General features: G+C 36.5%; 1 protein-coding gene and 1 long non-coding RNA gene across 15 annotated transcripts in view; both read right to left on the minus strand.

The window, feature by feature from the left end:
• Positions 1–25,650, minus strand: part of GPHN (gephyrin) — a 274,965-nt gene that overhangs the window by 248,437 nt on the left and 878 nt on the right. The window lies entirely within an intron of this gene.
• On the minus strand, positions 966–13,344 carry LOC136292494 (uncharacterized). The gene is made up of 3 exons (XR_010721909.1): positions 12,285–13,344; positions 3,488–3,673; positions 966–2,453 (listed from the first exon to the last, which is right to left on the minus strand). It is a non-coding gene; the product is annotated as an uncharacterized lncRNA (long non-coding RNA).

Raw genomic sequence — 25,650 nt, forward strand, 5'->3', positions numbered from 1 at the left:
CTTGATCAGCTACTGACCCCACCAACACTGATAAACTTTCAGCTCCCTGATATCATGAACAGCAGTTATTATTAGGTGCTATGCCTTTAGCAAGTTGATTCTCAACAGTCTTTTTTGGGCTCACCTTCTTACTTTTGCATTTTACTTGACAGCCTTTCTGATCTATATTCCCCCTCTGCACTACATCCTTTTATTATTAACAACTTCCTTTCTCCTGAAGTTTCAACATGTCACCTTTAATTTTTTTGGTCTTCTGATACTGTATCAAAGCCTGGGGAAACAGAGGAGTACTCTGCAGTTCTTGCAGAGTAGCGCTTATGATGGCTACTTGCCAGTTCCACGCTGAGATAAGCAGGAGCGCTCCACGGCTTGGTTTTCACAGAACAGAAATGCAGGTACACAGGCTGCATGTGAGATGCAAGGCACAGCAATGGCCTTCTGATCTAGATAAAACCAAGGCAAATCCATTGCACCATTCGAAGAAGCTAGAGGTCAGCCAATTGAAGCCTTTCCTTTTGCAGCCCACATTCCAGTTCTGAGTCTGATACAATGACTTTAAATGGACTGCACAGCATCAAAAACCATTTAGCCACTCTTTCTGACTTCCCTTTAGCTAGCTGCCTCAATTTATATATGCTAAGTCCAATTTTTTGGTTTTCTTCCCCTTTTGCGCAAGCTGAACTTGACTAAAAATTACAGAGTATACTTTCTGTAATTAGCAGATTGTAAGTAAAATGTTATTTCTCCTCCTACAGTCCATCAAACTACTTCTTCCTAGAAACACTCACTTCAGCATCTAGAATTTTGGTCTTTGCATTCTGCACCAATGCGATCTTACCTCAGACTTGCAGGGGAAGAATCCAATTTTTTTTACAACTACTTTTTCTGCACACTTCCCCCAAGAGTAATTGTAGTGGGTAAGGGAGAGGACGTGAGTGAAATGGGACATTATTGTTTAGGCTGGGTTAGGGAGAGGATGACGGATGTGAGCATGGGAGTGACTGGAAGAAGGTATTACAAAAAATAAAGAAGAAACGCAAGATAAAAGTCTGATGTTGGTATAACTTGAATAAAGTAGAATACATCATCACTCATTTAATGCTATGAACATCTATAACACTTTTTAGAACACAGAGGGTGTTTTTAGAATATCTTCTACAGAGAATATGACATTATTAATAGTATATTAAGCAGCTCTTTGACATCTGCCAGCAGCCACTCAGTCTTTACCTTTGACCATGGACGTTGCGTGGAAAATAAAAGTTGACCGTTATTTACAAAAACAAATAGTTTTCCACAGAAAAAATGTTTTTCATAGAAACAAGAACAGCGTATTAAGAAAGACATACAAATCTTGAGTCATTATTTAAAGTTTTAAAGTGCAACATGTAGGAAACAAAAAAGTGTCAGCAGTTTCGTATTTTGGCAACTTCAAGAAAAACACATATATAACAAATTGTGCAAGGAGAAATGAGAGCTAGAACACACGGAGTATAGTCCTGGATTTGTTCATTAAGTTTCTGTAAAATAATAATAAAAAAAAAGAGTATGTAATCCCAGAGCATGATTTATAATCCTTTACTGTACAATCATAGATCAAACCCTACATTTAGTTTTGGAGGGAAAAAAAGTTCAGCTGCTTACTTTCAGCTGTCTTGTGCTGGAGTACCCAATGAAATTTTTAGTAGGAACCTTTCTGTTTTAAATTTAATTTTCACCACCTGTGCAGAGACTTCCTTGACTCTTCCTTCATGGAACAATGTCTTCTCATTTACAACCCATTGTTCTTTCTCATTTTATATTGCAAGCTGATGAGATGCATTCAGTTTCGGTCACATATCTTTTGACAGCATAGTCCTGCAACTCAACATCCTATTCTAAATTAGTGAGTAACATAATGTGTCACAGCAATCAAGAGCTTAGCAGGACTGAAATAGGCAAGCCACTACTACAAAAAAGCAGAGCAAAAAACTATATAACATGTTGAATGCACACACTTACATCCTCTACCAATTTATTGTACTTCAGAAGAATTTTTTTTCTGGATGTGAACTGGCAGCAAGTTTAAAACATTTTGTACTGGTCACTTTCCACCAGTAAATTATAAACAATATTTATATGGCTTAAATTATGTCCCAACAAAAAGAAAGCAAATACATGTTTGAATCCTCTGTGCTTCTACATTCAGTTTAGTTCATTCAGGAAACCAAATTTCCATGGGTGATGGAATAAATGAAGTGCCATTTTCTCTGAGAAGGGACGAACTTGCACAGAAGTCTTTTCCTTGCTGGATATCCTTCTACCTTTCCTTGCTGGATATTCTAGGCACCTACAGGTGCCTAAAATTTTCAATACTGCTACTTCTCTATCGAATTTGATTGAAAATAACCAAAGAGTTAAAAAATAAGGTAATAGTTGCCACTTGCAAATGCCTCTTCCGTAGGAAACACAAGCTGAAAAAAAGAAAGACATGCTGCTAAGTAGACAAATAGCAAGAATTTTTTACAAATACATACATGGATATATATACATTTGAGGCCTTATTGATCAAAACATTACCTTTGAAACCCCATTAAATGAAAATATGGCTACAAAAGCGTTACAATTATAGAACTATAAATACATTATCTAAATAACTACTGAATTTGACTAAAAAATCCTGAAAAGATAAGTCATGTTTGTTGTTTTAATAAGAAGTTAAACTGAGACACAAGAAAGGGAAAAGTAAAAACGCTAAGTAACTAACCCTAATGCCTATTACAACATGGTAGTATACAATATTGATTCTGCTCTGAGATAGTACTGTAATTACATTTTCCTATGGAACACCGAGAAAGACAGGAAAAAAATAAGTGTCCTCTGACCTTGGATATTAATTTTATTTTTCTAGTCTAAACAGAGAAACAGAAAATGTGACACATGCACATTAGACTATAACAGGACCATGCAATGAGAAGATTATTTATATTATTCAATTTAAAAATGGAAGACTAAAAAACAGGAATTTATCCTATTAGTAGAAACTGAAATAAGTTGAAATGCATGCTCAATTTTTTTCAAATGAAGAGGGAGACTTCTCAGAAGGCAATATTCTCTTTCACATTAAAAAACTGTACATAGAAGAACACTGACTTACTCACAGCTTGACTGAGATGCAATGGAATCAGGCAAACATTATTATTAACCCACTTTCAGCCAACCAGTTCAAGAGGCACAGGTTAACAAGAATCCTAAGCTCACCAGGATTCCCTAGCTCCCAGTAAGTCCAATTTCCCAGTACAGTCTGTCACACACTACTCATCCAAAACTGAGATTCAGAAATGTACCCCCACACATAAGTAAACAGGAGAAGTTCTTCAAGCTACGCATCTACTGAGGATCAAAACAATGACATTTCCATACCTCAAGTAAACCTCAACAGATTAACTGCTTAACAGAACAGAAAACAGTATCAAGCAAACTAAATAAAGCAAGTTATTGCACTTACAGTGTTTCAAAAATGTTATCTCCAATATGCTTTCATTTGTGTTCTGCTCACATGAATGCTCTGTCAGTCATGAAGGAAATGTTCCTCTTCATGCTTTTGGTGTAGTTTTGGGGCTTTGTTTGTTTTGTTGTTTTCCTTTGAAGCTATGAAGTGAGTACAATGTACAATGCTCTGTGTACAACGCACCTTTAAACAGAAACCCAACAATTAGCCTGCAGGCTACCTGGTCACAAAAATAAGCATGACCAAAACACCATACTGTTTGGAGATCTGGGAGAAACTGCATCCTCGGAGAAATTTTCAATTTCTTGATTGGATTTGAATCACACACTACCTCCACCAGAATTATTCTTAATGTGTCAAGCCTGCTGCTAGGAAGGAGGTTGCCACAAAAATATTTATTCCTTATAAAATGTAGAATTCCAACGCTCACAGAGAGATTATTTGATTACATATATAGAAAAGAATGCTTTGTAAAACTGGTATACCTACTTCCAAAGAGTAAGCCCTTTTTTACTCACAGCAGATCCCCACTAATTAAACCTTAAAAATGTAACATTGCTTTACAGGTCAAATTTCTTTAGGAAGTTTCTGTGTTCTCAAAATTAGTTATTTTCACATGTCACAGACTGGAAGTCTCTGATACTCTGGGGTGATAGCCTTTTATATTTATCATAGCAAATCATTTAATCATGCATTTCTGGCTACACGCATATTCACTGCGCTCATTCATTAAATACAGAGTCCTAATTTTGTAAGTGAAGACTGCAGAGACCTAAAGATTTCTTACCTACATTTTGTTAATGTAAAAATAAGCAAGCTAGGTGAAATCAGTCCCCTCTGTGCTCCATTTTCCAAATTTTGATTATTCCCATATGCCATTCAAAAAATAGTGATGTGTTAATAGCACAAATGAATTAGCTATATTCAGATAATGGGAGGCTTATAGGAAAACAGCATAGAAAGAAGATAAAAATACTCTAGTCCACCAGAAAATGTTATGGCTCATCACTTGAAATATTTAGGTTTGTACTAGTTTTTCTTCTTGTATTAGTACTAATCTGTATAATGGTAGTACTCAGCCACCCTGTTTCCTAAGTGCAATATTAGGCTATAACAAAAGGTTTTCTACATTCAGTTTACAGTGTATATAGCTGAGTGATAGAGATCTTGGGTTAAAATACAGCTAATCTGAACTAGCAGGTTTACGAAAACCTGTGCTCACCTTATTAAGGTCAACTCAACGAACATTAACTGTACAGAGTATCCTCAAACACTTTCAGGACCCTTACATTCTGGGAAAATGGAGAGTTGTCCAAGTGGGTCAGTGTTTACTGAAGGGTTTCCCCTTCAGACTTGCCCCATACAATCATTGTGCTCAGATGAACTACATTTTCTTGACAAACTGAAACCAGTGTCAAAATAGGCTCATTTAGCAAAGAGAACATATGCTCTGTTACACAGAAAATTTGATAACAAATTTCCAAAACACATGCTGCAATTTCTGAGGTCCACTACAATGTTAAACATTAAACAGTCTGAAAGTTCTGCCTAATTAAGTGAGCCACAAGTTTCTTTGAGGAAGCCTTTAGTATTGCTTCTGCTGTATGAATCTGTTATATGGACAGATGTAGAGACTAATACAAAAAAGAGAGATTATGCTGCTGAAGCTTTTTTCTGCTAAGTTTTCTTTTTTTTTTTAACTATACAGATTAAATAATTACTTTTCCATTAGTTCTCTCTTCATCTCCAGAAAGAACATCATTACTTTGTAGACTTTCTTCACTCCAATCCAGTATTTTTGAGTACAAGATTACTTATAAGAAAGAGCTTCTGTCCTTTCTTAAAAATAGATTCTGAGTGGGAGCACATGCCATCATGACGCTGTAACTCATCACGAAATTATGATGCAGTACCATCTTATTCTAAAGGCACCCGCTAGCTAAGATATGGACAAGGTCACATCAGCACTTTTTAAAATGTTTTTCAGGAAGAAACAAACAAACATAAAACTGCCACCAACAAAAAAAACCCCAACAAAACAAAAACCAACCAAACAACTACCAAAAACCCAAAACACAAAACCAAAAAACTTGACACAAATCACTTGGAGTAACTTCAATTTTCCTTTTGCATGCAACCACTGCTACCGAAAAAATTAGGATCGTAAATGATAATTGTGAAAATACTCAGTGTACATAATTTAAAAACGCAGTACTACCATAGAATTACTTATCTAGGAAGGCAACAAACTAAGGGGAGGAGAACGGATTTCAAATTTTTTTTTCTTTCTTCTTTTTTTTTAATCATATGGCATGTGAACAAGGCTGTGAGGAAGACTGCTGGGGAGAGCACCCCAAAATTTTCTTCCTGCTTGCTACAATCTTAAAGTATACCCAAATAATTTTTGTTATGGGAACACACTGAAGAAAACTGCAGCAGAGAAGCCACAAAAGAAAAACCTTCTTAAGTAAAACAGGCAGTTAGTTATTTTGATTTTCTTTAAAAATATATTTATTGTTATTTAACTTAAACAACTGAAAGGAAATCTGGTTGTCCAGAAGCTTTATTCCTTCAAGTGTATTAATAAAGCATCCAGAACTTTCTAACTGTTAAGATATTTTTATTTAAATGGCAACAAAAACCAGTGCTCCTGTGATTACCATATTCAAATACTTGATAAGCATGATGTTTTCTCATCATCTGCATGGTGTCTGAATTCTGGGCAGCATGTAATGAAAGTACTTTTGCGTATAAGCAAAATTCAGGCCCTCAAGTCCTACATGAAGTAATCCAATAAACACCACAGGATTTCCCTAGAAATAGAGATGATAAATGCACTCAATTTTTCTGGTGGAAACTTTATAGAAGGCTGAAGCTCCACCAAGATGCTCTAGGAGGCTCATGAGCAAGATAACACAGAGGTTACACCTGAAGCAGCAAATACACCCCCTGTGAAAGGATGGTGGTGAGGGCTGTAAGCACTGCAAGGTACGCAAGGGTCTACAAATGGCTTGGGACCACCAATCCATAACTTTTCCTATAGATACATACCAGATTACAGTGAGTACTACAGAGGCAAGAAACTTGGCTTTAATTCCCTGCTAGCATATGGGAATTCAAAACCATGCACTTATTTCCCAGAAGAGCACTTTAATTAGGAAACTAAAAGGCTGGATAGTAACAAGCTTCCTGTCTGCTAAAGCTAGGTAACTACCCAGCTAAAAATTAAAATGCTATGGCATCTGGACAATTAACAAGGATCAAACTGCAGCCTAATAACCAGGGTACTCAACTGGGAAAGAAGATCTAGATTCTAGTCCCTGCTTCATGGACTATTGCTGTTTCATCACTTGCCCTTTAACAGGAAAAGAAAATTCAATGACAGTTCAAAATGCAAATATATGAACCCTGTTCTCTTCCCTCCCACTGCATGGTCCAAACTACCAAAGTTTAAGATACTGAAGCATTACCACATCTATGTTTCTCCTTGGATCTAGCCTACAATGTATTCCGGATACCTGTTTTTGATTGACTATTTATCTCTCTCTTCAGAAAGACTAGATTTCTCAGAATTTGGGCACCTTTCCAGCCATGAAGCTTTTTTTATTTCACAAGTGTGTAGCTAGGGATATAGCTCCTAATAGCATGCTCCACAGAGAGAATAAAGGCAATGCATTCCATTTTGAAGAATATTTAAAGCTGCTTCTACTTTTAATACAGCATTCCCTGGAGCAACCAAAATGTCCCCAAATTACTGCATCAACACAATATTCTCTGCTCAGGAAACACAGAAACTCTAGTAAATCTACCTCACAAGTCTAAAACAATGACTTAACACCCTCCTCTGCCCCTGACATCCATCATCACACTGTATGTTAACGCTAACCACCTTCTTGTGTCAACTGCAGCTTTTCTTCCTACTTTTTTTTTTTTTTTTTTGCAACTTGCATCTTTTGGACCATGTACTATTTTTTTGTTTGTCTTCATTCAAAAATCTTCAGCTCACCCTTAAGACACACAAGAAAGGTAATCTTCACATATATTGCTCAATATATAAATTAATTGTGAAATGTTTGTTCATTTTTTTTGAAACTGTTATATACTTTTGAGTACCACATTAAGTCAAAACTACTGGAGCTTCTTCAACTTGCCATCTCAAATTCTTATCCCTGGAGCAAGAATGGATGCAGTCAGAAGTAAACACTCAGATGTAAGAGGAAGGCAAAATGTATCATTCCATGCATTTCATTTCCAGTAGACTAGTAGTGCCTCAGTAAATTCAGAGGTTTGCAAACCTTAATTATCAAAGAAATACATAGTTATTACTTTTAGAATACTCTTTTTAGCTATCATGTCTTCCCTTTAATTTAATGATTGCACTTTAGGCCTCATCCAGAAAGGTAAAGCTTTGGTGATATTAATATGACAGACATTGAGGGAAAATCCAAAGCCTGCTGACTCTTAGAGAAAAGTATACAACAAAAATATACATTATGTAATTCTAATATACAGATTATACTTCTCTGGATTAGCTAATTTGAACAGAGCAGTGAGTTCATATGGGCATTTGTTTAAAACAGAGCAGACAAACTGTTTGAGCAGAATTTTAGCTATTCGGCTAACAAATGCTATACAAAAGTATTCTATTAAAAAAACAAGGAACGAAAATTAGTAAGTCCAAGGACAAAGCTGTGTCCATGTAATGCTTTCAAGACATCTGATCCTGGTTACCTGATGTGGAAAGGCTCAGTAAAAAACCATATTCAAGCACAGAAAAATCCTAAAAAACCCACTCTCTTTCAAAAGAGAAAAACTGAACTGAAATAAAAGTATCATGTGTGTTTTAAGAGCATCTCTCAACTGTTAAATTTTGTTTTTATAAATTATATGTAGGCCCTTCAGGACTGTTATATAGATATTTAATAAATGACATCTCATTTAATACTCAAATTGACTGTGTCTTCTAGGGATGTCTCAATTCATATATTACATTATAATAGTTCTCTTGAAATTCTTTAATAACCAACAAGGGGTTTTTACATAGTAAGCTACATTTTAAAAGTCAGGCTAGAGTAGCCAAATTTAATTATGAGTGAATCTAAGCTAACACAAGAATCCAAGTTTATTTCAAGACCTTGCATATCAGCTGAATGATGGCTCTTGTCCTCAGAGCCTTAAAAACTTTTTTTTAGCATGTAGCCTATGTAGAATATAAGTTTCAAGACTACCTCTTTACCTGAGCATTTGCAAAGTACTTATGTAAATAAAAGAAACTTACATAATGTATAAATAAAAAGTAATGTATTTTGGCAGAAAGAACTCCATGCACAGTAAATAATGCTATCAGTCACAACCTAGTATCTGAAATTACATATAATATAGAATAAACCACAGAACTGTGTCAAGCTGTGGAGTACTGTGAGCTTTAAATAGCTTTAAACTGCATCCTTACTCAAATGATCTCATTTGGGCACCCAGTGAAAGGATTTTCTTCAATTACATTCACATACAAAATTTAAAAAAACCAGTTGGTATCTTAAAATGTATCATCAATGCACAGTAATTGACATTAGATAGTTGTGTAACAGCCCAGGGGAACATTGCAAACATATTATATTGACTTAAATGAAACTTACAGTTAGAATGTATACATTTTATTTTCCTTACGAAGGAAACTCTTTGAAAGTATGGAAGCTGAATTTCCATTTTTGATTCCATTGAAGGGACAAGAAAAGGAGATGAATCATGGAAGCTTTTTCAGCAACTACAAAAAGCTAACACAGGAGCGAAGTAAAAATGCTACTCACAAACTGTAGAAAAGCCATTGGCCAACAATGTAAACAGACAAAATATGCTCATAAAAGTCTTTATTCATCCTACAGGATGTGTACCAGATGGCAAAGTCATGCAGTGGGGCATTGCTTCCTTGCACTGATCTATAAATTGCCTGTATTCCTGAACGAAGGGGGCAGATAGGTTTGCAGAACGGGCTATAAAATTTCCTATTGGTGCTTTCTGTCTGGTAGAAGGCCACATATAAAGAAAAATAGGACTTTTTAACCTCTCTGGCTAACAGGTAGAAAAAAAATGTAACAGAACACAGAGATCAACCTAATAAAATCTGCTTTCTACAAGGAGATGACTGGCTTGGTAAATGGAGAGCAGTGGATATTGTCTAGCTTGATCTCTGAAGTACACACCTTTCCCTCACTTATTAAACTGCCTTTATCTCAACTGATGAGTTTCCACACTTTTGCTTTTCTAACTCTGTCCCTCATCTTGCCTGGGGGCAGTGAGTAAGCCTCTGGGCGGGGGCTCAGCTGCTGCAAGGAGTCAACCCACCACAATATCCTTGAGTGATTTCTTTCAATTACTTCCTTTGTACTGCATTAAAGTACATTCTCCGGATATATCCTCCTAGACAACAGAATATCAGAAAGATCACTGGCTGAAAAATGAAAGGAACACAGAAAAAAAAAAAAAAAGAAGTCTTGAAAGAAACACCCATGGTCAAAAGTGGTAATATTTACAAGCAATTATAAACAGAAAACAGAGTCTTCTCATAGCTATGTTAATACAGGAAAGATGGACTACGGGCAAGGCCTTTCATGGAGTTGCCTATGAATTCATTCAGGAATGTGAGGCAAAGTTGAAGAAATGCCTTGTCATCTGTCAGATTTAAGAAAGAAAGAAAAGTAAGAAAGAAATGAGAAAACAAAGGTAATTACAACTGTTGACCTGATAACCTGACAATGAAATCCTGAGATTCCAGGAGACATCAATTCAAAACAGGTACAAATAAAAATGTTCCAAGAAAAGAAGCACTTCACATTTAGTAGTTGATTTTTTCATCTAACACCAAAAATAATCTGAATGAGATATATGATGTATTTGATCAACAAACTCTGCATCAAGACACATACATCCAAAGAAAAAAAATAAGAAAACAACACTGCTGAGAAAGATTTCAGTATAACTTGTCATGTTACAGGCAGCAAAAGATATTACAGACAGTCCCAAAGGAAGTATGCTTTTGTCAATTCACGAAAGAATAAAACTTGCACAAGAACAGAAATAACAGCAACAGAAAGGTCTTTTCAATGCAAAAAATAGCAGAAAAGCACTAAAAAGTAATTTTCGGTATTTAGCCAGCACATTCTACACCAAACACAAGGATGAAAAGTCAGACATGGAAGAAAATGACAGCAAAGGAATCTGCTGAAATCACATCTTTCTCTTCCATTGTTTTTAAAGAAGAGCTAAGGTTTTTAATGCTTTATTCTTTTGCAGTCATTACAAAAGTAGTATGCTCATGCATCTTGCTCCATGGTGAGGAGATTAAGGGGGAAAAGGAATGGCTGAAACTCCTGGGAGTACCTTCCCATGCCTCACATTTTTTCAAAACTTTTTTTTTTTTTTATCAGTTGTAATAGGAGCTATAATTAAATTCTAAAACGCCAACAAATATCAAGTAATTCTATACAGGTTAATAGAGAAAAGCAATTAAAATAAACAGAATCTAATCTAATCTCCTGAAGGAAGATGAGACATTAGTAAAGCAGGAGCAGATTCACAGATCAACCAGATATCACCAAAAGTAGCACAATTATTTCAAGACCAGGAAGACGATAATTTTGTATCCAAAAAAAGAGAAAAGAGGAATATCCTACAGACACACAAACAGTGTATGCTTCTGTGAGCATGATTAAGTGAATGACTGGTAATTGAGTTTTGGAGCACTATATGTAGCGTCAGGTCACTGACACTGAAATTGACATCAGCGGTCAATGGATGGTGCACAATGCTACCAAGTGTAATTGTATCCACACAATCTTTTCAAAGAATGTAACTTGTGATTTTGATAAAAGTACACTACAGTAAAAATACAAGTTTTGAAGGCCTGGCAACAGTATACTTCCCAAATACATGGGCCACTAATGTCTTGGCAAAAAATCAGCTTTTCTCATGCATTATTAGCAAAAGAAAAAAAAATCCCACTTTCTTTACACTGGCAGCAACTTGTTCCCTTCTCTACTGTGTGGGCACAAGCATTTACTCATAGTAAACTGAAAGAAATTCACTGAAAACTGGCTTGGCAAAATACTATCATCTGGATCAGTTCACATTTTGTTCACCATATATAGCAATAATTTTGCTGGGATAAATGAGAGCTCATGGACAGATGAGAGCTCTAGGTGGGATTAATTTCACCATTAATACAATGGAGTAAAAATGGATTCATAAAGAATTGCTAAAAGATTCAATACTTGTCAGCTTTGAATAAGGCTCAATGAGGGATTTTTAAGGAGAAGCTATTGGGATTAAAAACATCTAGTATATTTATTTTATTATTCTATTCTTCTCATAAAAACAATTTCCTAATTTTGCTCTTGTTAAGTTTTTCTAGTGAACAGGATGCTTTTGCACATACCTACAGATGCATAATCCTTAAGCACACAAATCTTTTCCCTGTTGAGTCTGTCTGCTGTCCATTAACAGCCTTTATACCTCATTTGTATAACCTCAGTCTCTACATTATTTGCTAGAAGCTGTCCTGTACAATACTGTTTTGATTTTACATAATGTGGTTAACAATTCCTTCTATACTTTCTTTTACTGACACTTTCCATAAAATTCCATTTTAGTTATTAATCCTTAACTTTTTTTCCTAGCCAAACTGCTTTTTATGTTATGATTGCTTTTATAGTGACTACAGCATTTCAGTATTTTCTGCTATTCCAAAAATCACACTTCTACTATAGATGTACACCTTAATACTGAAGACATTACTTACATTTGCAATTGTCCTGGGGTGAATTTGTGATGCTTGTATCCCCAACTGTCTCTTCTATTTATGCTGGATATTAAGTTCTACACCTTTAACACTGGTTCTGAGAGTGAAGGGGGAGAAAGAGCAGTTTGTTTGCAGAAAACACACTCACTCCTCCACATTCTGCTCCCAGACTGCACTGTCTACAGACAGACAGCAAGAGAGAGCTCTCCTTTGCTTCTTAGTTAGTTTTTAGCTAGCTGAGGCAGAGAAGTTCCCTGGACTGATTTTTTTTTTCTTTTTCTTGGAACTGTTTAAGCCTGTTCTACCTGTTCAGGACTGAAAACCCCAGAAAACACGCTCACGCCTGGGGCCCACTGGGGCTCAGGACGGCATTTCCCAGCGCGGGAGGGACTGGTAAGAGACTGGGTGAGCTGAGCTACAACCCACAGCAAGGACTTTCTTCGTTCTGCCATCTCTCTTCAGAACAGTGAGAGGCTTTATTGTTTAATATTATTAATTTTTTATGCCTGTGAACACTTTGTTGCTGAATAAACAGTTTTTCCACTTTTTCTCTAAGGAAATTTTTTCCCAAACCAGTTGAGGGAGGGGCCGCTTGAATTTGCTTTCTAGGTGGACCCCATTCAGAGATTTCCTCCCAAAATTTGCCCTAAACCAGGACAGCAATTAACAAAACTCAGTTTAGCTAGCTACCTTTATCTTCAAACACTGTGTTTCAATACCAAAACCATGATCTGTGCATAATTAGTAGCCATGGAGACCATGAAAACACACATTATTAGACAAATGCATGGACCAGCAGGCTTCTGATTTGCAGTTAAAGATTAAATCAGTGCACATGGTCCACTGACCACAATCATACAACTAAACTATCTATCCTCATCTTCACCCCAGTCCCTCCCCCATTTTAAGGAAATATCAAGAATCTCAAAGCCTGACTTACCCAAATAGTTGATGCCTTTGACTGGCTGTTCCAGTTACCTCCATCAATCACATGGATAACAGTCCACTCAAGAGAAAGGCAATGACTCTGTTCACATCAGCAAGAAGGTATGTAGGGCAGAAACAAAATTATATTATGATCTTGCATGCACATGTTTTAAGTAGTTGGTAAACAGACAGATGCCCAACAGAAGAAAAATAAGACAGTAGCACATCATCTGCCATTTAGTACATATCAGGCCAGCAGCCTCGAAGTTAGCATAATAGCTAGATTGAGCTAGAGATATGCTTAGAAAAACTATACTGAGTGCAAGCAGGGTGACAGATTGAATGGTGCCAAAGAAACCCCTCAAGCAAAAGGGAAATCAGACCTGGCAAAAATGTGTCACTTTTCTTCTTGTAAAAATTACTGATACACTATAATAAATGTTTATCTGTGTATGTGTATTAATTATATGTATACAGTCTTCAAATTAGTTCTGTCAGGCACACTACAGTCAAGATAGTAAGTTAGAAAAACTAAATGTTAGACGTTTTGACTATTAAAAAATTAATACATTCATAAAGTGACCTTATGTGCCTGTAAACATGTAACATAGTGTTCACCTCTTCCCAAATTTAACATGGCAGAAATCTACTGTTCGGCTTTTCTAGTTACCCACCATGCAAGTTCTCAGATGTTCAGCTCTTTGCTAAGCAGAAATGCCTAGCACAGCCTTCCTATTCACCTACATGAATCAAAGATCTTTACATACAAGATGGAAAAATATATCTTGACTTGCCCTCTCCTCAAAAAACTTTCCGTAATAGGCAAATCCTTCCCTTCCTTCACTATGTTTTTTTTTACTGCTTATTGTTGAGCAGAGGCAATGTCTTTCTTTGTCAATGAGGACAAGCTAGTAAATACCACCAAGAGGACCCCAAGCCTGACAAAGCAACAATTGCATGAAAGGAGGCAACACAACCAGATAAAGGAGCGTCAAGACTACATTAGCAATTGATGCAAGTGAACTACACAGAATTAGCACATGATTACATCTGTTTCAGCTGTTTTGAGAAAATGGAAGTCATATCTCCCACCTTTACCTATCTCACCTGTACAATCCAGCTCCACCCTCAAACTGGCACTCCTGAGGTCCCTTGCCAAGTTGATTCAGGTTGTTCTGGCTGCAGAAAACTAATTTCTCAAAAGAAGAGCAGTTTTTCACTAGGTTAGCCAGTTAAGTATGTTTTGCACAGAATAAAAAAATTGCAGGATAGAAGAGAAGTAAGACAGAACAGAAGTGAAAAAAATTGACAAAAGAGGTAAAAAATTGCCAGTTTTCCTCACCATTCACCTACAGGAGCAGAAGTGTGCAGAGCTCAGTGCTGAACCAGATCACACAACTGATTCAGCTCAAAAGGATCCTTCTTTTTTGGCAGGATAATTTTCAGCTGTTTCAGTTCCCTGCCTGCACAGCCACACAACAGGTTATGCCAGCACAGCACAGCATGGCAGTGAACAAGAAGCATGATGATAGAGTCATGCCCAAGATTAAACCTGGACAGTCCTGTTGGGTTCCAAAGCACTGGCCACTTACAGCAGACTGCATGGTACACCAGAAGAAAATTCCCTCAGTAACTCACCTTGAGATGTAGTGAATGCAGGAAGATAAAATCCCTGAAAAGGCGCTGCATGTATTTTCCCAACAGTCAAGTCAGATAGGTACAAGGAGAGCCTATTCAAACTAAGGATTAATTTAAACATGCTTTTTCTGTCATTTCCTCAGCTATAACTTTTATAAAAATTTGTAATTCTGTGGCTAGTTTTGGACTTTTGAAATACTTCTACAAACTACTGAACTTGACTTTGGGCTATCTTAAGTTAAGAGTCATTTCAAGGCTAATTAACAGAAGACATTTCACTTTCTCTAGAGTATCCAAATATTCAAAGGTTATGCCCTCACCCACATCACCTTCACAAAATGCACAAGAGCAGTCCAAGAACCAGTATCTTCCTGGTTGCCTTCCATTTCTAGTTATGTCTCCTTATTGCTACCCATTGGAAGACCACCTCTGGCATGCACAAGAATTTTAAGAGGCACACACAATCCCATGGAGGCAAAAAACAGTGTGTCTTTATTAGGTTTTTGTCCTTAGTTCAAGAATATGGCTTTTAAGCTGTCTCCTGAGAGTCCCCAGTCACCACACTTGGGTTCACACTGCAGAGAAGAATCAAAGTATGAATGTGGAATTCACTTTGGACAAAATTAAATGAGATGCACTCCACAAGTGCACCTAATGCACTCCAACAATTACTGAGGTCACTCCATGGGTTCTGAGCAAATGTGAGGCAAAACATACTCAACAGTGTGCAACTGAAGTCCCCAATACTAAGATCTGTTTTGCTAAAGCAGCAGTACTTGATATCAAAGACTTAACTTACGCTGAATGAAATCCCAAAAGGTAAACTAACCTACTGAATTAAGGTCAAAAGACTTATGTAGGTACAGCACAAAATTTTTTTTTTTAATTGTGTACTTATCATTGAAGAATTGAGAGAGTAGCTAATTATCCAAATATAAAGAATTTCTGCATCTGTCTGAGTTTTTTTTCCTGCAATGGCTGCTAGTTGGAATGTCAGCATCTAGGGGGTATTAAGCTTAAATCTATACTTTGAAGGAATCAGAATATATACTTTACTATTATCTCAAATGGCTTCAGGCTGATGTTTTCCCAATATCTGAAACACTGAAAAAGCCCCTGAATGTGCCCTAATCATTAGCTACTTTCTAGATGCTAATAAGATCTCAACTATTCATTTTGAAGTAGTTTTCCTCAGCTTACTTTTCATATGCACAGCTGAATTTACTTTCTGGAGGCTGAAGCACAGGTAGAACATTTTTAGCAGGTGTTTGTTCGGTGCAGAAGAAGGTTCCTAGGAATAATCTGAATGTGAAGACCTGCTAAAATTATTCTGGAGTATACTAAAAGCTGCTACTATTCCGGTAAGAAATACTGAAAATTATTACTATTTCACATCTAAAATTTCCCTTATGATTTGATGAGTCCTCACAGCAATGTACACATAACAATAATAGAATACAAGACATGCTATCAAGGAATTAAAAGATTTTTCTAATATTAAAGATAATCCATGATGTCCCAGTTTAATGCTATACAGAAATTTGCCTCAGATGGCTTTTCCAGAAAGATGTTCTGTTCATCAAAGCACTCACAGAAAGTCTACTTGAACCCTTTTCTGACAAAACAATGGTGAAATGACAACTAGTATTTTCTCTAATCCTCTTTGATCAACTGCCAAGCCAAAGAGAAAAGTCATGTACTGAAACCATTGTGCATAAACTAGAGCTATACCCTTTGGAATAAAGAAATAAGAACAGGCAGGTGAGCTTCCTTGGAGCTTAACAATCACAGGAAATTCTTCATCAGTTGCTTTTTTCAGCAGTTGCTTTTAGCATGAACTTCAGATTTTCCATTTTGATTTTTGATGCTTAGGAAAAAAGCCTGAGTTTTACTCAGGTGAGAAAGTTCTGCACAGTGGAGACACTGGTAACAGCTTTAATTATTACCATGATGAAATTTAACTGATAGATCAGACCTTATGGCTTGACAGCTTACCTTCCTACTGTGGAACAGGGCACATTCCTAAAAAATAGATATCAGAATAACATTAGGTTCTGAAACATCAGATTTGGGGACAAATATACCCAACTTGGACCACATACATCTTACTAACATGACCATTTACACATTTTTAAAGCTTTGTGCCTTGCCTTCTTTCCAAAGAATTATGTCAGCACTACCCTGTAGTCACACTTACTTGAAAAAGTTATGAGATTTCTCTCAAAACTCTCAAAATCCTCCTCAGCCTCCTGTTTTATTTTACATATCTTTTACTGGTTTCTTCTTTTCTTTATTTTGTTAAATTTATGCCGTAGTAAATGTCTGCATTTATGACCAGAAGGGTTTGGAACCTCTTGTAATAGGAGGTTAGGAGGGAAAGAAATTCTCCCTGCAGGCTTTTCAGTCTGCTTGATTACAGCAGTCATTAAAAAAGCCTACCATCAAGTACATTTTACAAAAACTAGGAGTACTTAGATTTAGATTCAGCTAAAGCTAGTAGCTATGGAGTTATACTCCACTGATTTACTACATTTATCAAGGGAAAGGAACACCATTAGAGTAACTATCTAAACTATCTATGGTGTCCTGAAAGAAGGAATTCTTTCAGGACACCATAAACCAGGAGAAAAACCTGGAGACTACAAAAACATTCTCCAAAAGCTCCATTTTATATACAATTTGTTTTGTAATACTCCCTTTTTTTTTCTTTTTTTTTTTTTTTAAAGTGCTAAATCAGAGTGTACCAGCAATGATGAAGTTTTAATCAGCAGGAGTTACACACGTAGAAACACCTGTTGCAAGTTTATCTCAGCATCCCTGAAGCTTTGTGTGTATTATCTACAGACACACTTTGTCCCAGCACTCTCTTTTAAAGGTGTTTCACAACTTTTTTCCTCACTATGCTTAATTTACAGCTTATTTCCTCAAGGAAGTTGATTTTAAGGAGCCTTGATTTGCTGTAGGCTTATTTAATGTCTCGCCTTGAGTATTCACACAACTAACAAGAGAAATCAGGCTAAAAAAAAAAGAGGAAGGGAGAAGAACATATTCCCTTTAATCTCACAGGGTTTTTGTCTTTTTTTTTTTTTTTCCTGGAAACAAGCATTTTTCTCACCAGATATGTACTTACTTTAGGCATCTCACTGGTTTCTCCCAATTTTTTTCTGAGGTGAAGTTTCTGAAAGGGAATTCATAGTAAGCCTTTGGTTTCTTACCATCTACACTGCTGTGTCACTACTCTACATCATATGAAAGAACCATGTCAGTTGGAAATTACGTAGTGTCTGTTTGAATACCTGGAAATCATCTTCTTCCACAAATGTACTGCCACCCACAGTTTCCTAGGGCAGGATTTGTAAGTTCCTAGTAGGATACATACATGCATACCCAACAACATCTTCTCTTTGGCAGTCTGATTTGTCTTCCTAATCCCATGAGAACTGTTTTAAGAAGGAGTAAGAAATAGCAGCGTGGAAGTGTGTTGGTTTGCAGAATTCCTAACTAGTACCACATTCAATGTTTCTTCAAGAATTCTTGGATTAGGACTTTAAAGACTTCATCTCAGGTCTTGCTATCAATTCCTTCCTAAGTAGCCCATCTCACAGTATCAAAAGCAGCTCAATAAGAATAAAGGGAATTTCTTCTTTTTTAATGACAAGTATCATTTGTGGAGGTCCTAGAAGCCATTCCCTTCTGAGTCAGATCTGCAACACATCTCACTGCAATTCATTTTAATTCCAAAAGAATGTGCATTATTTTTCATCCATACAACTTCCCACAAAATGATTCTGAATAAACAACTTACTTCCTAGATTTCAGCATGAATTTAAATCCCCTTCGGCATACATCTTAAAAAAAAAAAAAAAAAAAAAAGAGAGACCAATAATCCCACCTCCCAACAAATCCAAAAAATGGGGAAAAACTGGGGAAAATCCAAGCTGGAGAAAAAAACCAAAACCAAACAAAACACAAAAACCCAAACAAAACCACACCATATAATTTAACATATACTTTAATTTCTACTTCCCACTTTTAGATCTCAAAAGTCACATATGATAGCCAGGAAAACCAACAAAATACATGCGTGGAAGATTTTTTTTAAATAAAAATATTCCACATAAATTCCCTACAATAGACAGGACAATGAAGAAAAATAACAATTTCATAACCACACAACAAGTACTAAAACCACAAAAAATTTATAGTTCAAAGCCCAAGTGTATTCTGTTTCTTCACTTGCTTCACTTTACTACATAATAAGTGATAAGATATAATTAGAAAAGGAAAAAGTAGAAATATGTATTTCTACAGTTGTGATTTTAAGTACATAAGCAATTCTTAATACATTTTATAGGTCTACTTATAGAATCTGTATGTTGAATACATAATAAAATGTCATAATACATCTGGAATTATTAAAAGTACTGTTCTAGGTAACTCATATATAAAGCTAAATTAATGTTGAGTCAGTTCCTGAAGGTCTTGGTATATATCAAAAAAAATTTCACTGCTCAAAAATAGGTTTTGTTATACATAGCTATTCCCTAACCACTGAAGTCAATCAGTGGAATGGAAGTCTTGTTTATCTCATAGTATAAGGAACAGAGAATGCATTTTATTCCTTACAAAACATCATTCACCCACATTGTAACAATAGGATAGAGCCCCATTTTGCAGGATTTTGCAAAATGTACACAGCAGATTATTCTTAAGGGTTTATGCTAATTTTTTTTCCACTTGACAAGTTAGGCATAAAATAGGCCTCAGTAAATTAGTTTGAAGACAAAACAAGTAAACACAACATCACATACAAATCTCTTACTTGCAAAATGAAATTTTCTAAGATAACTGCCATATTAAGCCTATTTTTCCAAGCAGTTTTTTTATGCAATTACTGTTCTTTTTTAATTTTAACTTATTTTTTCAATCGTTTTGTGATAAAATAAAATAAAATAAAATAAAATAAAATAAAATAAAATAAAATAAAATAAAATCTGCCAAAAGTCTATGCTCTATTTTTATTAATTAAAAACATTCCATAGGAAAAAGGCTGCTACCTGTTCATTTCCCTTATGGTTATCACCCTCCCTTTTTCAGGCATCCTGTTAAACTTTGAAGAAGAATTCTGTCAGACACAACACTACATATATAAGGCCATTTCAGTGTAAGGAGTGGAGAGTCACACTACTGCATCAACATATATGAACAGAATGTAAATTATTTCTTTTACTTAATCCACATTTCAAAACATTATAAATATCTAACAAGAACTAAAATTTGTTCTCATTTTTAGTTATCACGTCCTCTTGTTGCATAACAATCTCACAAATCGCAGACAACAGAATCTGTACTTGCTTACCTACAAAAAAATCCAGACAGCTATGGCTAAATCAACAATAAAGGTGGAATCCTGTGTCTGTGTATCAGAATTTTTTACGCTAGACTCTCCAAAAACATGGCCTGATGATCACATGTTGTGTTACTGTCCAGATACAAAGCCAGCAGACCAACTAAAGTTTATCCCAGAACTAAGCTGATCCTCATGAAATTCGTAATCCCTAATTTTTACAATAAATAACATGGAAAGTTTTCCTGCAGTACTGGAAAAGGAGACAAATATAAACCTAGAAAAGTAAATGAAAACATGCTGTAATGGGTATGCTCTGTGCTGCTAAATATGAACCACAGACATGGAGCGTGGGTGAAGATGGAAGTCTTTCAACTGTATTCGGATAAGTAAACTCCAAATCAAGAAACACTGAGTACACAAGACTTCTTACCCCTGATCTATAAAAACACACAAACCTCCAAATTAATGCCCATTTCTTACGCAAGGAGGTATTATTTCCCAACTATACATGTATGTTTTAATCTCTTTCTTTAGATGCTTTTAGTTCCAGTGTTTCTACTTCTTCTTACTAAAAAGAAACAGTACTATAGCAAGCAACTTACAGTACAAGACTCCACTCTATCAGAGATTTCAGCCACCTATTTTTTTCCCACACTCTACACTAAAAAAATGGGAGGAGAAAAAGCAAGGACTTTCTTCCTCTTTAAGTTAAAAGGTAAAGCACAGTTAGACTACAAAAAGGAAATGAGGCAATTTTCCTGCTCACATTCACGAGACTAAAGTTCATCATCAAAGCCATATAAAAAGTCGAAAAGAAACGCTTTTGTGAAGACGCACAGCTACAAATGGCAAAGAGGGAGATCTCCTAGTTTCTGTGGATAAACTCAACACTATGACAGTCTTACAGTTGAGAAAGATGAAAATCAATGTTAGTCTGAATCCAGAAAGTTTTTAATGGAAGCACAGCATTTCTCTAACTAAGGCTCCCAGGAGAAGCTACTGTCTTTAATCTATGTTTTGAAGATAAGTGCCCAGTAGGGTGTAATTCTAGACAGAAGTCAGATCACAAACAAAAAAATGAAGCAACTTCAATTTAGACAATTAGGGCAATTTGACAACAACTCCCAGCAAACCTAGTGTCAGTACTCCCCCTCCAACACACACCTCTATAAGAAAGTTTCCCACGAATTCTAAAGCATGAACAGAACCACCATCACGAAGAGATGTTGCAACTTGCATGTTATTAATGAAGAGTTAGAGGAAAATCATGAGAAGGTACTTCATAAAATATGAGAGAGGCATATGACTTTTTAGTTGGGAAACAGCCAGCCTATACATTTCTAAAACAGTCTGACCAACATATAGTGACACCCAAAGTATTTTGTTTCCCACATTTCTCAAAGATAATTTTTACAAAACATTGTAAAAAACATTGTAAATATATCACTGAACACATCACTGAACTTCAGATCTGCCCAGGCAACCTCTTTGGTTGCAGTTCTCAAGTAGATAAGGGCCTCATCAGCTCAGGAGAAAGCCTGCTTCAAAGTGATACATTCAGACACAATGTTCATGCTTAGATCATTTCAACCAACTATGGAGTCTCAGACACAAAGACACTGCTGTAATCTTTCACACTACAGGGTTATGGGGGACATCCAGGTCTGAGTTACAGGTTCAGAAATTCGTTTGTCTGCTTTATTGTGTAGGCTTATGGCAACGGCTATCATTGCAAATGTTTTAATCTTTACACAGAGGAATAAAGGAAGAACAATGTATGTGAAGAAAAATTTGCCTAAACTCCTCCCTCCCGTTGTGAAAGGGAAAGGCTCTACCACTTCTGGAGCAATACTGAACACAGTAAACTATCCTGAAAAAACAGTTAAGTCTGAGAGCTTTTTCCTAAACAAGGAAGAAACAATACAAAATGAGGAGCAAAGGAAGAAAACGGTGTTTATGTCTGGTGATGGCTTTCTTACAGATCTACCTCAAAAGCAGACAAACTGAATGAAGAGTTATTAGGCAAACCAAAATCTGACAAATTTTTATCACGCATATTCTGAAAAAACCAAACGTAACAAAACCTCAAGTTTTGGTCAGCTACATTGCATGATTACTGGAGAGAAAACAAGAAGAGAGGCAAATAAGAAGATAATGGGGATGGAGAGGAAAAAACCCACAAAATAGGAGCAACCAGAGAGAACCAGAGTCTGGTTTTTTTCCATCGGGCTAGTGGAGAGGGCAACACCATTCAGAACTCTCCAGACAGTTCCAGTCAAAGGGTCTGCTTTAGCTCCTGACAAAACAAGAAAGGTCACAGATTATATAACTTTTACCAATGCTACCACCAGTGAAGGATGACCTAATATTGATTCAGCTTTGGCCAGAGCACACAATTTCTCCTCTTTTCTAGCCAACTTCAACATTACAAAATTCTGTACTTAGTACACCAGGTTCAGCAACCTGACACCACTGGTAACTGATTAACAACTGTTCTGCTAGAGATACCCCAAACATGAAAGGCTTCCAAGGGGCAACCAGAGTAAATTTGTACTTGTATTTTACCAAGGAAGCACTGATTCACAACAATACATACAGAGCATGCACAGAATCCAACCTTTACTGTAAATGTGGAGATCTGTTTTTCATTTATCTACCCCACATTTCCTGTTACTCTCTGACTGCTTCTTTCTTAAAAGAAGATATCCAGACAAATGGATGTTAGTCCACTGTTAGTCCCATTCTGTTATTCCATCACAAAATCTCTCAACCAGATAGTTAACATCACAGCCCTTTTAAAATGTATTTTACCATAAAAGTGAACATGACATCATGACAATGTAATACTAAAGCTCTGTTAGTAGCTCAAGTGCCTGCACTACGTATCAAAAGTAGCAGAGGGAAAACCTAGGTTTGGAACCTAAGTGAGCAGTATCTTTAATCTGAACACTTCATTAAACCCTGGTGCTAAATGTGGCACTTTCACGATTCCGCTCTTCACAAATTAAGACACCTCTTGAAATGATAACGTACAGATTGGAATTCAATTTTCTATCCACAAACTGGTGAGGCTTCCTATGTGCATAAGACATAACCCTCTAGTTCGCAAGTTTCACAGATTTGTAATCAGTCAGTTGTATATTTCCTCCTGTTTCAGTAAATAAGCTTAACTTTAACTTTCTATATAGAGACTCAAAAATAAGCATAAGTGTCAACTTCAAGTCCACAGATGCTGTACACACAAAGTATTTTTCCTGATTTTAGGAAGACAGTTCTGTTACGTTGAGAAAATGTCCTAATTATGGACTCTTTACTTATCATTGACTTTTAACTAAAAGACTTTGACAGTTTGGGTATAAGAGAAGTTAACAAGAAATTTTTGTGAAAAAAGCCCACGGTGCTACACTCTGCATAAATCTGCATTTGAACACAGTTAAGTTATGTTGGTAAACAATATCCAAGATTTCTACTTCTCTCATCCACCATACCTGTCCTAATTTGCCACAAGTGAAAAAATACGCATTTGTTTCTAGATGGAAACTAGCAGTACATACACAAACACAGAGGTCTAACAAGCAAAACTAAATACAGTAACTTACTCAAAACAAAACAATGTAATGAAACTAAGCTTTATGACAAACATTACTCACTCTCAATACACTCTGGAGTCATGCACATCAGTCTCTACAACAGATAAGAATAACAATGTGCCCAAATAATTTTTTTACGTCCTCATTTAAAAATAAACATACAACCTTACTCCAAATTAATTCAACGGAGTTACTCCTTCCTAAGTAAATTTAAATTCCATCTGAATATGACCAAAAGGTGCAGTACTGATAATTTTCTAAAGTGAGTATACTGGGTCTAACAGGAGCATAAATCTGTGTGTCTGAGCTGATAAAACCACAAATATATAATGCTAAGAAAACAAACATGCCTATAACCTTAATTAGAAAGCTAAAGGAGTCATGTTATGTTAATTATCTAATTTCTGATCACTAAGCTACTCTAAATGTTAAAAATAGTTCACATACCTAACCTTTTCATTTCTACACTTATTCCTCCATACAGCACCAATTATTAGTTCAAGAAGCAATTATTAGTTCACTTCTGTGAGAAAAATTCAGGAGAGTACATTTTTTAATCTGCTGTCTTTTCATAGCTGAAATAGCAGAAACAGCTAGAGGGTCCAAATCCCCCAAAGTACAAATATTCCCTTCCTAGGTTAAAGGAGATGCCGAAGCAGAAAATAATGAAGGCTGGCCAAATACATGCTATGACATTTTATTTCATGTTTACAAACACACACAAAAAGGGGGCTAGGAAAGCTGTAGGAAACCAAGGTGTTACAAAACCTTTCAAAATGGTAAAATAATTATTTGCAAAAATTTTTAACCTGGAATTCAAAACAATTACATTAAGGGGAAAAAACCTAAAACTGTTCTGTTTGGTTATGCCTCTTGGCTTTCCTCTAAAAACAAAATACTAAAATTAGGCTACAAGCTCTTCTCAATGAAATTAAAAATAATGATACAGAGTTAAAAGAGTTAAACAATGATCAAGCAGGACTTACAGTACAAAATAAGTGTATTCTGAAAGATTATCTGAACCTATTGAGAGACTAAATCGTTATTTAAATTATTATAACACCATATGTGCCTAGTACTGCATTCTGGGAACACTTACACGTGAAAATTTATTACAACTCTCTGATCAAAAGAAAATAATAACCCGAGTTACACACCATGAAGTTGTACAAAATATGCAAAGAGCATTCTGTTAGCACTCCCTTCCCACTTGAACTTTTACAATAATAGGTAGTGGCACGCATGTTCTATCCTTCAGGAACAAAGGGAACAAACCCTCCCATGTGACTTTCGCATGTGGTCCAACACGCTCTACCCATATTAAGGATCTGACTGCCTGGGATTTGAAAGCAACGCTAAGGATTTCCACCTATATATACCGTGCTTTTCTAGTGGTTTATCATCACAATCACCTTGCGGCCAAGCTCTTCCCAGGAAGGGAAGGAGGGAAAGGGTTCCAGCCTCCGCGACATGCCCGGCTCCCGGCAGCGGGATCAGCACCCGGCAGAGGAACAGCGCCGGGGGCTCCCGCGGGCTCGGGCCGCTTCCCAACGCGCCGCTCGGGTTAAACATCACCAGCGGCAATTAATAACTTCAGGGTTAACTCCAGGCCTCCTCTCCCATCACTGTCCCCTCTTTCACTCCAAGCATCCTCCTACTCCTAAGCGAGCTCACAACGCTGCTCTCCATAAACAGTCATGTCTTCCGAGGCTCTCGGTGAAACCGACTGAGCTCGACGCCTAAAAATTTCGCCAAAATCTCTCGCCCCTTCCTTGCACAGAAGCGGCGCTGACGCCCGTCTCCACTGGAACCCCTCGGGGCTCCGCTCCTGGGCGCGCCGCGCCGAGCTCCGCGGGGCACC

Source organism: Chamaea fasciata, unplaced genomic scaffold (genome assembly GCF_029207755.1).
Source record: "Chamaea fasciata isolate MVZ Bird 193981 ecotype frontalis unplaced genomic scaffold, bChaFas1.0.hap1 SCAF_7, whole genome shotgun sequence".
NCBI lineage: Eukaryota > Metazoa > Chordata > Aves > Passeriformes > Sylviidae > Chamaea > Chamaea fasciata.